Genomic DNA, 15,436 nt, shown 5'->3' with positions numbered 1-15,436 from the left:
AAATTGCAATTAGAAGTTCACAAAGTGGCATTTTTATTGAAAGTTGTTTTATGCACAGGATGAAGGGCCTTACTTAATATAATCAGTTCTTGAATTGCCATTATTAGAAAAAAAGACAAATATTCATTTTTGGACAAAAAATCAAGTATTAAGGTTATTTGTTTGTTAATCAAGAAGATGGACTGTTCATGCTTTCTTTCAATGCATGACACGCACCCAAGTGGTACAGACAGTTAACTGATTTGCATCCAGAACTGTTGACATTATAAAACAACTTTCAGGTGAAAGCAAAGTACAGTGAAGACAACACTGCAGAGTAAGAATAAAGTACTGTGCTAATTTCATTGTCTAAAAACACATGAATACATTCCAGTATGTAAATATTCATGAATAAATAATCCTAAAAGTTCAGTGTAAAATAATCTGAATAAGGATTTTCCTTTCTTCTTTCTTCAGCAGAAACACTATTTTTGAAACAGTACTGAGCACTCATGCTTTGGCAGAAGAAACAACTACTAAATTATATTCAGTGTACTTTACTAACTATATGTTAACATTTTTCAGTTGATGAATCATTTCAGTTTCTAATATGACATTCACAGACATCACAAGAAGAACTTTCCTCCAACAAGTTGTGAAACTCAAGTAAGTGGCTGACAGGTCTAGCTTAACAGTAAAAGTTCCTCTGCAATAGCAGTTTTGACAATTTCATCCTGATTTTAATGACTTTCCATCACAGTCTTACAAATCAGAATAATCTAGAATTACTTAATCTGGCGAAAGTTGTTGCTGGGAACATTTGGTTACTCAATTTTCAAAATACCATAATAGCTGCTTCTGTTTGCATTTCTGTACTTACTTTTATCAACCAGAGCAACTAAGCAGCCAATAAAACCTAATAAATTGGCCTAACAGGTATCATGTATGTATATATATATATATATATATATATATATATATATATATATATATATATTTGATTGCCATAAACCCATGTTGATATTTTCTGTTTTGGAGTAGAAGTTGCTTTTCAATCAATCAAACTTGTATAGAAATGTGATTGAATCTCCGATCACAACCAGTTTATTAGAGACTTGGATGTCAAGAAATTCATAGCAAGAGTGAAGCTTGAAAGCGAAATTTTGACATCCATGTCACAAACAGATAAGTTGGGTTATGGGTAGAGAGACCCAATCTTATATTATTTTTATAGTGATTGGAATTTTACCTGCTTGTATGTACTACACATAGGGGGGAAACATGTAGAACTGGTTGGAAAGCAGAAAGAAGAAAGATGTTTAAATTGCTATTAAACACTTCATCTGGCTGTATGAAGTTTAACAGTTTATCAGACTATGTTTGTATGACTCCAAGGCTAGATCCAGAAAAAAGACACCCTAAGCTGCTAGCTAGTGACCCCAAAAATAATAGCAAGTGGCTGACTCTCACCACAATGTCGGCACATAGTTTTTTTTTTTTTTTTAAGAGGGAAAGAGAGAGAGAAAAAGAGAATATCCCACCTCAGTTGCATTTTCTCCATCTGAACTGCTTGTTCTCCTTAAATTGTCGTCAGTACTAATCCTGACCACTATTTTCTAACAATCGACTTACCTGGCTTGAAGAGCTTTGGCCTCTTCCATTAGGGTAGGTGGACAGGGGTATTTTAATTTTTTTTTAATTACACAATTTCTTTTAAATCATTAGACCCAGTATTTTCTGTTAATATGCTTCCTTTTCTATTATTAGCCAATCATCTCAAGTTTGTAACTCCTTCTCCATCTCCGCTGGTGCACTCGACCTCTTCCGCTCCCCCTGGCAAACTTGATCAGGCTTAGCTAGATCATAGTCAGACACTCACCCTCAGAGCAAATGACTGAAAAGTTTTGACGATAGACAGATAGTACTGAGGTACATACTGCCTCATTTCCTGCTAATCAGCTGAGCATTGATGGGTCACAGACCCTGCCTTTAAGCATAGGTGTTATAGCAGATATGCCTGCAGCAGTAGGTATATTGGATTGCTGCTAGTTAGTTATAGGCAGTAGGCTCAGAGGTCCAGTCTTCCAGTGTCATTTTATTTATTTATTTAGTTATTGACTTACTTACTTACTTAATTACTTACTTATTTAGTTTTCAGTAGTAGCCAATTTGTAGAGGGAGCCAGGCTCCCACTGATATTTTATTTATTTTAGTTGTAGCTAATAGCAGAGTATCCTAGTCTCCCAGATTTCTATAAATTATTTTAAGATTTAGAAGTTCATATCTGGCCAGCATGTCATTGGCAGCTACAGAATGAACAACTCAATATATGTTATTTTCCCCTGCCTCTACTCTTCTCCCATGAAATGCTTTACTTTCTGGTAAATCACTAAGGACTACTGTCAGTCAACAATACCAGACTTTAGATTTCCATACATCTTATTGTAGAAGCTCAACACTCATAATCTTGCCTCATAATTTTTCTTTAAATTGCCCTTTATGAAATTAATGAGTTTATGGAAAATTGCTGAGGATTACAGTTAATCAATAATACTAGACATTAGAGTTTCATCTTTCCTTTTAGATTAGGGGCTCTCTACAGGGCTAAACCATAGCTCTCCAATCATGCGAGAATAGCTACTGCCAGAACTCACCTACTTTCCATTCTTCTCTATTGTTCTCAAGTCTTCACAAACCTTCATAAATCTGACTTGAATAATCTAGAAGCTTGCTATAATAAAATCACCAAATTTTCCACTAATCTTCCCCACAGAGCTCACCATTGTATCGCCCTACACCAACTAAACTGGATTAAACCCCAACCCTACTAGCCCTAAACCAGCTTATAGTAGTTCACTCTGTTATCCATAAACCTAACTATTGCCCAGCCTTATCTAACCTTGTACAATACTATTCTAATCTTACATTACTCAGGTCAGCTGATAAAAGCTTGCTCAAAGTTATCAAAACCCAAAATTCTTATGGTGATTCCTTATACAGCTACTCCATAGCCAAAACATGGAATTCTCTTCCCCAGCAACTACTATCTATACCTTACACTCATAGCTTCAAACAGCACCTAACAAATTATTTCTCTAATCACTGGTTATGATGCTATACTTTCACTGGATAAGCCAACACATTCCCCTACTTTCTCTCTCTCTGCCTTTGAAACTCAATATTGTTTGATTTTATTGTTTGTTTATTAATGTCATTTGATTTTTTTTGTTTGGATTTTTGATTTTATCAGCTATTATTAACTTGATTTATACTGTACTATGTATATATGTAAACTTCTTTGTAATCATTTTGTACTATAACATGCATTCCTGAACACAAATATTGTGACCTTTGCTTTGGGAGCTTTTCTCCCCATGTATCTGCTGAAAAATGGGCTTTTTTTTCCAGTCAGACACTACCCGGTTACCAATTATAAACAAATAAATATAAATAAAATTCTTATTGTAAAACATCAGTGTCTGTGATTTTACCTATTGTTTTTCTCTGGACTGTCCTGTCATAAAATGCTTGATTTGCTAGTATATCCACAGAGGATTACACTCAGTAAATAATGCCAGACATTACAATTTCAAATAATTTTGTATCTCGAAAATGCATGTTGATGCAGTATCTGTTGCTCTATTAGCTTTTTAAGTGAAGTTGCAAAACATGTTGTTCTATTAACATTTTAAGTGAATTAGCGCAACATTTAAAAACTGACCTTGATTTTGTCCCCCATTATTTTTTGACTTTGTCCAGAAATTACAAGTAAAGAAACTGAAGTATTTTGGTTTACTCCTTGCAATATTTATGTTTTTCTAACAAATTGTTGTGGATTACAGTCACTAAATAATTTCAGGCCTGTGAAAGCAAAGCTTGTTATTCTATAAACTTCCTAAGTAAAAGAACTATTTAAACTATCTTTCTAATTGTGAGTCTTTCACACTAATTCTTGACTTAAGATGCTGAAAAGGCAGATAGGAGTTGCAGTGGGTTGCAATGTATGGTTCTGACTGCAGCGAGGCATTAATTATGTATTTATTAATTTACTTGATCTCAAGCATATCTCTGAGATGTACAGTGATAAACATGTCTGCAATTGCTGGTCACAAGGTGTGTGGGGGTGGGGTAGTTGTGTGGGGGTGAGTATGTGCACATGTTTGTACATGTGTGCCTGCACATTTAGAGTTCATAGTTCTTAATTGTCACAAATTCTGCCTCATACTTGTGGTTTCTTACTTATAAAATGTGTGTTTTTCTGATACAGTGTGGACTGAAATCAATAAATAATGAAAAATATGATTTTCAGACTTCATTCCTTTAGACATTGTTTAATAACACTTGTTTTACTAGCAACTTTCAAATGATGCAATGGTGATATTTAAAATTTATTCCTGATTTTGGACCTTTGTCACTGACTCTTGAACTAAGAGGTTGGGAGGCATGGAGGGGTGGAAGGGGTTGCATTGTATGGTTCTCACAGCAAAATGCTGAAATGTATTTCTAGTTCAGTATTTAGTTGGGAGTTGCATTGGGTTGCAATGTATGGTTCTGATAGCAGCAAACAGAGATATTTTTCTGAGCCATTGTTTATGGATGATTGCAACCAAATATCCAAAGTGTACACAGTCATACAAGAGATGTAGCTTTTGATTCTATGTATGTATGTGTGTGTGTGTGTGTGTGTGTGTGTGTGTGTGTGCGTGTGTGTGCGTGTGTGTGTGTGTGTGTGTGTGTGTGTGTGTGTGTGTGTGTGTGTGTGTGTGTATGTATGTGTGTGTGTTGTGTATAAGTCCTTGATTCCTGCATCTGAAGTACTTGTAGTGAAACTAAAGGAATTAATTGCGATAAACAGGAGCATCATCATATGAGCTAGATACTTTGGGCACAATTCTTGGTTACCTTGTTTTGTTGATTGTTGACAAGGTGGTTATTATTTGGTTGTGAAAAAATGGACAGAATGAAATCTATAAAATGAATGCTAATATTTTAAAACAACAAGCACCAACCTCTGCCAGTAGCTAGGTCCACAAATTACAAGCAGCAAAATAATTCCAAATAGATAGACCAAGAAGTGGCTGAAGGATCCAGTATCACAAAAAACTTTTGTTTATTTACCAGTACATGAGCACTTTCACAGTCAAACTGCTTCTTCAGATGTAATACAACAGCTAGCTGAAACTCCATTAAATACTCAAGCATAATTAATCACATGATCAATTAAAACCTAAAATGGTTTCTTAAACAAATACATTTGAAATAAAAATATATGTTTAAAGTCCATGGTACATGTGATTCACTGCATATTGTTTACCTTGCATACTGTGTAGTATGTCAAAAATTTTACATAGGCAAGACAGCCAGGGGTTTTAGGGATAGAATGCAGGAGCATGCCTATCATATCAGTAAACAGGATAGTGTTAGTGCCTTAGCAAAGCATGTTTAAGAAACAGATAGTAACCATAATTTCAAATTTATGGCTATAGACAGAGTGTATGAGAACATATGAGGAGGAGATATAAGAAATTTGACAGAACAATTGGAGGCAGAATGGATCATTAGTTTAAGGGGTGACTATGGACATGATTTGAATGACAAGGCTACCTTAAAACCAATGTTAAAAGCCAGACCATTATTTAGGTGAAATGTGTGTGATTTTTATATGTACAAGAAATATTTAGAAGTTCAATTTGATAAATCTCTGATTATTTTTTTGTCCAACATCTACTTGTTTCTATTATCCGGGGGTTACCGAAGCTGCATAAGAATCCCACTCATCCCCTTTTATGGCCAATTGTTGCTGGATGCAATTGGTCCACACAGCCTTATAGAAAAGGTTGTTAGACCTATTTTGCATTTATTTTCATGTGTTAAAAGATACATAGCCTTTTTAAATTATTTATTTTGTTTTACTCAGATGCATGATGGGGAATGTTGATGGTGACTCTAGATGTGGTATCCCTTTTTATTGTTATTCCCAATGATATTGGTGTTGCAATATTAAAACGTTTTTAAGGTCACGCAATGATTTTAGTGAAGTGAAATTTGAATGTTGTGTATACTTTTAAACTGTGTTCTTGAAAATGTGTTTGTTTTCAAAGATTCTTTTTATTGACAGACCAATGGCATAGCTATGGGCACATCATGTGCCAATAGCTACGCCAATGTAGTCATGCCTATCTGAGAACAAGAACTTATTTTTGAGGGTCCATTTAGTGAACATGTAGTATTTTATTGCAGATTTTGGATGATGTGTTTCTGTTATGGAGTGGGCTCTTGAGCAGTTCCATAATTTTGAGCAACACATCTCCAGGACCACTACATTTTTACACTTTTCGTCAGAGTTTTCTGAAAAAAGCATTAATTTTTTGGATGTTACAGTCATTCTTGATGGATCTAGCATGATTTCTACACAGTTATTTAGGAAACCTTGTCACTGTAACCATTTGTTGTTTAGAGAAAGTATGCATCCTCCCTACATTTTTAAAAATGTGGTTAAAAATCAGATGCTTAGGGCATCTCGCCTGAATGTACATGATCAAGACTTTCTAGATCATATAGAGAATTTAAGGACAGCCCTTACCAACAGAGGTTATAAGCAGAATGAAGTAGGCAGAGCTATATAAGAAGTTAAATGTTTAAGAACAAGTAAAGCTAAGTCTTATTTTTCAGAAATGCATTATAGTATACATGGTGAGAGCATGGGGATAGGAATTTAAAAGTTCCATTGCATATCAACAATGTTAATCAATATATGAAAGTTATTAGAAAACATTTGAATGTATTAGCTACAGATGAAAAAATAAAGAGCTGGTTGATTCACAGCCAAGGTTCCTTTTTAAAAATATGAAGCCATTAAAAATGCAGTTGTGTTACCCTAAGAACAATTACAACAGTAAGGGCAGTGTCAATGCCACTCTCCCATGTGGAAAATGTTCATTTTGTAAACTTATAGACAGTATAGGGACTTTTAAGTACCCAGATCAGGATAGAATATATACGTTTAAAGTCTATGCTACATGTGATTCGCTACATATTGTTTACCTTTCATACTGTGTAGTATGTTAACAATTTACATAAGTAAGACAGATAGGGCTTTTAGGGATAGAATGAAGGAGCATGCCTATCATATCAGTAAACGGGTGTGTTAGTGCCTTAGCAAAGCATGTTTTTGAAACAGACAGTAGCTATAATTTCAAATTAATGGCTATAAGCAGAGTGTATGAGAACATACGAGGAGGAGATATAAGGAATTTGACAGAACAATTGGAGGCAGAATGGATCATTAGGTTAAGAGGTGACTATGGACATGGTTTGAATGACAAGGTTTTCTTAAAACCAATGTTAAAATCCAGACCATTATTTAGGTGAAACATGTGTGCTTTTTATCTGTACAAGGAATATTTAGAAGTTCAATTTTATGTATGTTGGTTTTAAATTATGATATTTTGATATATTTTCTATATTTTTATATATTTTTGTATTTCAAATGTATTTGTCTGTTTAAGAAACCATTTTAGGTTATAATTGATCATGTGATTAATTATGCTTGAGTATTTAATGGCATTTCAGCTAGCTGTTCTATTACATCTGAAGTAGCAGTTTGACTGCAAAAGCGCTCATGTACTGGTAAATAAATGGAAGTTTTTTGTGATACTGGATCTTTCAGCCTGTTCTTAGTCTGTCTATCTATTTGGAATGTTAATATTTTAACTATGAATATTTTTTTAAATTCATTTTATTTTATTATTTTACTTTATTTTATTTTTGTAGGCATGTGGGTACAAAATGTACTGTGCCGAGTTACAACAGAGTTTGATTGGCACTTAGTGCAGATGAATAATGCCATGAACAGTTAGTGAGCTGCTTTCTGTGGTACAGGTTTGAGTCTCTCAGCAATCATTAGTCTATTGTATAACTCTGACCAAATCACTTTACTAGACTATGCTCTTGGGCTGCACTGTGAAAGAAGGACTTTCATCCAGTTGACTATCCCAGACTGTTATCAGATGTTTTTCCAGTTTCTTTTGAGTCCCTTGTACACTTTATATAATTGCTAGTTAGTGCTTCACTATGCACTCTTCACTATATGAATCTTATTATGTGTCTTTTAATTTAATAATTTCCCAGATGCACTTTCAGTAAATATAAGTTTAAAGGGAAGTGAAGTTTACTGCTGTTCATGTTAAGTCCATTTTCAATATGTGATATATTTGTCTTGTTTTGTTTAGCAAATGACTGTCAATGCTTTTGTTGTAAAATATGAAATAAAAATTTTAAATTCAACTCTGTATGATTGTAAAAGAAAATAGTATGCACACTGATAGATTTGAACATTATTGTATAGTAAGTGGGTAGATATAATTAATAGGATATTCATATAGTTGATTAGGGTCTGGTCCATTATCCTGCCCCGCTCTGGACCTCATTTGACCATGATTTTTCCCTGCTTCCTGCCACTCTTCTAAGGTGGCCACTGATGATTTTAATGCTCTAGATCAACACTAAAGCTTAACAGCAGTGAGAAATAATTAACATAATCTTGTTAAGCACTACTCTGACTTCAAAACAGTGCTTAGCAAGCCTGCTATTACCTAAACTTCAGAGAATAATTGCAGCACTCCATACACTACAATATACATAGCAATAAGAATGGGGTGGTATGTTTATTAATAAGCACTATACCATGAATATTAGTAATAATCCAATCAGTGGCTAGGTCTGACTGTGATAAAATTTGTTATAATCATCCTGTACTGTGACTTGGCTATTGAGGGGGGGGGAGAATAATTGTGAACCAGTTCCACTACTAAAACACTGTTGAATATAATAGCTTGCAAAAGGGTACCTTTTTAGTAATTCTTGCCACTTAAAGAATTTCGTTCTCTCTCACACATGTACACACACACACACACACACACACACACACACACACACACACACACACACACACACTTAGTCCTTCAACTTATTTAACTTTCTTCAGGTAGAAAACATCAAACAACAATGGCAATTAACTTAAAACACTAAAAATCAAAAGTTGTGAATTTTCTCATCCCCCCAGTCCATTTCATTTTCTTAATAGCAAATGCTGTGTAAATAAAGTCAAAATCATTGGATGCAACTGTGAATTAAGTGGTTAAGAAGCAAATCATTTAGGAACAGTAATGGCATGTTTAACAACTTTTTATTAATTTTAAAACAAAGATTGTACAAAATTATTTAAATATAAATAGAACAAAAACATAACAAAATCAAATATAGAAAACTAAATCCTTAAAATTGATCAAGTAAATAATTTCATTTTGATCAAAATCTAAACTGGTGAATAACGTTAGATGTTCTCAATTTGGAAGTAGACAATTCTTTTTTACATTTTTGCTAAATTAATGAATTCAGTGAAAGAAAGAATAGTTTTACATTTGCAATTATTTGTGACTATTTTTCTTGCTATAGCTAAAACAGACCGGGGAGAGGCACCTGCACCCTAAAAATGGAATTCAGAACTGGAGCATTAAATAATATCAAGGAGTTAGAAATGATACAATTATCTGTCCACAAAGCGTGGGCAAAATTTCTAAAGTCAACCCAAAAAGGAGTTATTATTTTACAATCCAATATCATATGAAACCAATCTGTATTTGAGACTTCATTACACCTTCAACAATTAATTTTCCCATAGTTACATATTAAAGCAACTTTATGTGGAGTTAAAAAAGTTCTGTGAAGAAATCTCACCTTATATTTTCCAATAAAGAGAAGAAGTAGATTTTCCTGCGGATTTAATAATTATGCATTTATCTTCATCAAAAAAGGCTTTCTCATTAATCTTAGTTGAGTAGTTCCAAACTAATGAATCTGTGGAACCAAACTCTTCTCTTATTATTTTATAAATTATTGATATATATGATTTAGTCTCATTTGAGTTTTTGATTCTGAAAAAAAAATCAAGTATCTTTGGAATATGTTTTGTTTGAAAATCCATGGAGATTTTGATTTGATTACTAACATATTTTCCAACATTATATAGCCAACCAATTATTATTTTCTAAACAATGTCTTGCAAGAAGATAATCTGTATTATGTGATTTATTTCTGTTTAAAAATTGATGCCAAAAGATTAAATTTGTACCTCTAAGGTCTAGCATTTTGTTTATATTAAAAGTTCCCAAACAACCTGCAGTATTTAATATAGGGAACAATAAAAGCAATAAATCTTTAACTACATAATTCAAATTCATTAATCTTTTAAAATGTATAAGGATGTAATCAGTGAAGGGAGAGAAATAGTACTTTTTCTTTTCATTTAAACATAAGTCGTTCAAGATCTAATAAAATGTATTAATTCCAAATTTAGAGAAAGGTACTACAGTATAGCTTTTATTATTTATTAATCTTTCATGACTGGATTTCCAAGTGGATTGTAAGAGGAATTTAACTATAGAGATATTAAATTGAGAATTATGGATTTGGCATATAATTCAACATTTGGAAAACTTAATCCATTTTTTCCAACTTTTAACATGCTAGTCAAGGGATATTCTTGGTTTATTGGGGAACCACATAAAATTAAGAAGACTAGAATTTAATTTCTTAAAGACTTTTAGGAGGGAGAATAATTAGTGATGGTAGATAGAAAAGTATTTTTGCTATGATTATCATTTTTATTAAAGTCAGTCTATCTTCCACTGTAAAAAAATGCTCCAATTAATAATTATTTTAGTAACACTATTAAATTACTATAATTTGCTGCTATTGAGTCTTTTACAGTAGATTTAACTATAATTCCAAGATAATTAATATGTGAATTGTCCCAGATAAAATTGTTATAGTTTCTTAAATAATTATTAACTTTTTTATTAATAAGTAAAGTTTGTGTTTTATCAGGCTTAAACATTAAACCTGATGCTTTTTCAAAGTAATTAATATACTTAGTTACATGTTTCTATCGAAGCTCCAACATCAGCACTTGTTATTAAAATGTCATTCAAAAAACAACTAGATTTTACAGGAATAACTTTCATCTATCAAAAATCCCTAAATTTCGGTGTTAGAGCTAATAAAGTTTGTGAAATGCTTAGGTGCTAGAGTAATTGAGGTGGCAAGGGACAAACCCTGTTTTGCACCTTTTAATAGTTTGAAGGAGCTAAAAGAAAAGAAACAATTTTAATAAAAGAGAATTAGTTACTATATAGATTAGTTATAAAATTTATAAAATCTAGGGAAAATTCATATTGTCTAAGTGCTTTGAAAAATTGTTGAAACTAATAGAATCAAACGCCTGATTTATATTTAGACCTATTATAGTTAGTTCTTTTTTGTTTGTTTTTATTAGCCAGATCTATTAAAATATTAAGCCTACTTATGTTATCCTGAACCTATCTATATAGTATAAAATCAGTCTGATCATCCCTTATTAATCCTAGCATAATAAGGTTCAATCTTTTTGCAAGAATAGACATAAATATTTTATAATCAACATTTAATAATGAAATAGGATGGTAAGAAGAACATAAGTTAGAATCTTTATTTGGTTTAAAGATAGGAGATATTAGGGAATATAATTTGGATAATTCTGGTATTATACCATCAAGACCAGGGGCTTTATTTGATTTAATAGTATTCATTTGATCTTTTAACTCCTTAAAAGAGAATGATGTATCAATTTTGGATCTTTTTCTTTGGTTAATTGAAACCTTATGTTGCATTTCAAAAAGTCATCGGTTATGTTGTTGATTTCTAAGTCTGCCTGTTTGTTATTAATGTCTTCATAATATTTCCTAAAGCATTCTAGTATGTCTTTTAACTCCTTAAAAGAGAATGATTTATCAATTTTGGATCTTTGTTCTTTGGTTAATTTAAAGCGTATATTGTCTTTCAAAAAGTCATCAGTTATGTTGTTGATTTCTAAGTCTGTTTCTTTGTTATTAATGTCTTCATAGTATTTCCTAAAGTATTCTAGTATCTCTTTTAAATCAGTTACTTTTTTATTTTTATTACCTTGTTTGGAATTTTTTTCGCTAATATGATTAGCATTTATTTTTTTCTTAGATCTAACAGCCAACCTACATAAGCTTTCTAGGTTTATTGAGTAAGCGTGTAGTTTTAATTTTTCCAGACTTATTGATATTATATGTTGAAGTACATTAAGATATTTCTGATTTAATATTTTCAACTCAGCATTTTCTGATTTGTCATAAGGTTTAAATTGGATTTAAATTTATCTATATTAGGTTGCAAAGACATCAACTCCTTATCTTTTTTTACATGTGTACCAATTTTTAATTCTTCCATATAGATAAGCTTTTAAAGAATCCCAGAGAATTACTTATGAAATATCTCTATTATTATTAATTTCAATGTATTGATGTATTTGACTTAGACACCATTCCTTAAAGTCTTTTAATTTTACTATATAAGCAGGGATTCTCTGATAGTAATTCGAGTTACTTGACTTTAACATTAACGTAAATGTAATAGTATTCTGCTCAGATAAAGGTCATGAAGTTATCAATAAATTTTCAATTTTTATAAATAAACTACTACAAGTAAAAACTTTATCAATGTGTGTGTGGGTGCCAGATCTATAAGAATAATGTGCAGTTGATTTCATATTATAGTTGAGAATTAATAAAAATATCTAAGTGTTTAGCTACTGAGGATAGCTTAGGAACCTTATCAGTAGTTATGTCTTTACTAGAAAGAATACAGATAAAAACCCCTGCAATAATCAAGTCGCCTTTTGTATATAAGGTTATAATATCCAAATATTTCTTGGCAACTTTGGCTCCAATTCCAGGTATCCAGTAATAATTCATAAAAGTACAATTTTTTTGTCAATTTCTACTACTGCTAAACCTAGCATGCCATTTTTATTTGAATAGGTATTTAATATTTTAGGCATAGGTAATGAATTTCTCCAAAGAATAAGAGTGTCTATCATGTTTGATTTAAAATGAGAGTTCACAAGAGTCGAATAAGCTTTTAACATCAATCCATCTATATCTTTTTTTAATAAATGTGTTTCTTGTAAGAAAATTATGTGAGCTTTATGCAGTTTTAAATATTTGTTTAAGCTACTATTCTTCAATGGATGATTAAGTCCATGATGTTTAATGAGAGACAATTATATGTTGAAATTCATAAGAACATGTAAATGCACTGATTTAAGATGATTTGGCTTAAGATATAATAACAAAACACTAACAATTTTTGTTATGGACAGATAAAAAAAGCTAAATTTCAAACTTATATACAGTCAAATCTCCCATCATGGAATGAAAATTCCCTGATTTGATGATATAATCATACAAATCAGACTCCAACTTAATTATAACTATTTAGAGCACACTCAAGTCATGTTAAATGGAAAAACAAAATTAGTTTGAGAAATAATTAATATTTAAGATAATAGAAATATAAAGTTGGAATTTTTAATAATAAAGAAGGATATTATGTACTTCTGAATATATCAAAAAATTCCCAGAAATAATGCATTTCAAATTTCTCTATTTGAACAAATCATTTTTACAGTCATTTCTTCTAATTGATCCTACTATAGAAAATACCATAAATAGCCTAGTGCTTAAACATTTATATGGAGCAAATAAAAAATTGACAACACCTATAATACTTTAACCTATAGACATCATAACAGCAATACATATCAAGATCATGTATAATAAAACTTTTAAAAGTCATTCAATAACATGGGTGAAAAGATGAAAGTAATAGTCAGACTATGGAAGTATAATTAAAATGTGTTACAGTTTAAAATTATGTTTGTGTATATTATATGTACTTATTTATGCATGATATATTTACATGGATGTGCATACATATAACTGTGTGTATATGTTTGTAAATTATGAGTAGATGTTTCTTATGTATATTAACATTTAAGAGAGTAAATATGTTGTATGTATCTATGAATGAGAGTAAATATACAAATAAGTGAATGTTTTAAGTGAATATGGGTTTGTATTATGAGTGTATGTATGTTACTATCAATACCTCTAGTACTTGGAATATTCATTTAACATCTAATTTCTGTACAGGAAGCATTCTTTTATGATCATATTTACTCCACACTCACACAGGCACTCATCTTCCACTTTCTCTCTTATTCCCTTCTATTAGCAAATAGTATCCATAATTGATCAATACTGTGTGTTTGTTAATTTAAACTGAGACCACAGTAGCCTACTGATACAAGGTTATCCTGTTTTTCCACCTGAGAAATGGTTAAGAAATGACTTACAGTTTCAGAGCAGTCCTTGGTCAATTGTGATTGTTTCTTAAACACAAACTTGTCTTTGCTTTGGCTCATTAGCAGCAGTGCAAAGAACTGCCTGCTCACACCCTTGTTCTACCCTCCCCCTTCCCTGTTTATTACCTTAAGACAATCCCAAAGTTAATAAATATTACCTGTGGCAGGCACCATTTTTAAAACTACAACCACCCTTGTCACTATCATATTTTCATTTATCAATTAACTATGTTACCTGATTGTTTCCAGCCCCCCCATAAGAGCAATTAACAGGGTCTCTACCCGCTTTGCTCCCCACCCTGCCCCCTATTCCCTCCCAGCACCAGTGGTCCCACCTTTATTACACTCACAAACCCCTCCCATCTTTCCAGTAGCCAACCTCAGTGCTAACCCAACACTAACTCCTCCATCTTCCCACTACTATCACACCTCCTCAACTAACATGTACAAGCATACCTTACCTATGCTCAATGCATGCACTCTCCTTGCATATCTTGCATCCTACCAAAGCTCCATCATTCCCCCACTCAACCACTACCACTGTACTACTACTCACACCACCACTCATATCTCACCCTCACTCAGCTCCCCTCCCACCAACTCAAGAAACATCCCTTTGCACCCTCACATATTCTACCAACTATATTACTCAAACATAAAGCATCCCTACAACTTAACACAGTAACCCTCCAACCATACCTATTACCCAAAGAGCACAATCATAAAGTTTCCCTTATAAACAAACACATTCAAAAACTGAGAAAACTAATAACCTCATGCATATCTAAACTAAGTAGAAAGCCAAGTGACTTCGCTCACATTACCAGTGAGCAAATTCTCCCTACAGGTTATGGCATACTAAGAGTAGACCGGCTAAACAAGAAAGGAGGTGGTGTAGCTATAATATTTAAACAGCATCTAAACATCCAGATCTTAAAATCATCAGCTCCACAAATAGGCAATGAAGAAATAATATATACCAACCTCAAAATAAACCAAAACAAAACCATCAGCATAATTGGATGCTATTTCCCACCTGGCCAAAACATCCCTCCACTAGAAAACCTCCTCAGCTGGTCTACCCACCATCTCCCCCAAGAAACTATCATTTTAGGTGATTTAAATATTGACTGGCAATCCTGTTCTGGCAACCATTCAACCCATCATGTAAACCTTCATGGCTTCACC

Source organism: Protopterus annectens, chromosome 1.part1 (genome assembly GCF_019279795.1).
Source record: "Protopterus annectens isolate FY-2018-M chromosome 1.part1, PAN1.0, whole genome shotgun sequence".
Classification (NCBI taxonomy): Eukaryota; Metazoa; Chordata; order Ceratodontiformes; family Protopteridae; genus Protopterus; species Protopterus annectens.
This window is presented reverse-complemented; position numbering follows the sequence as displayed.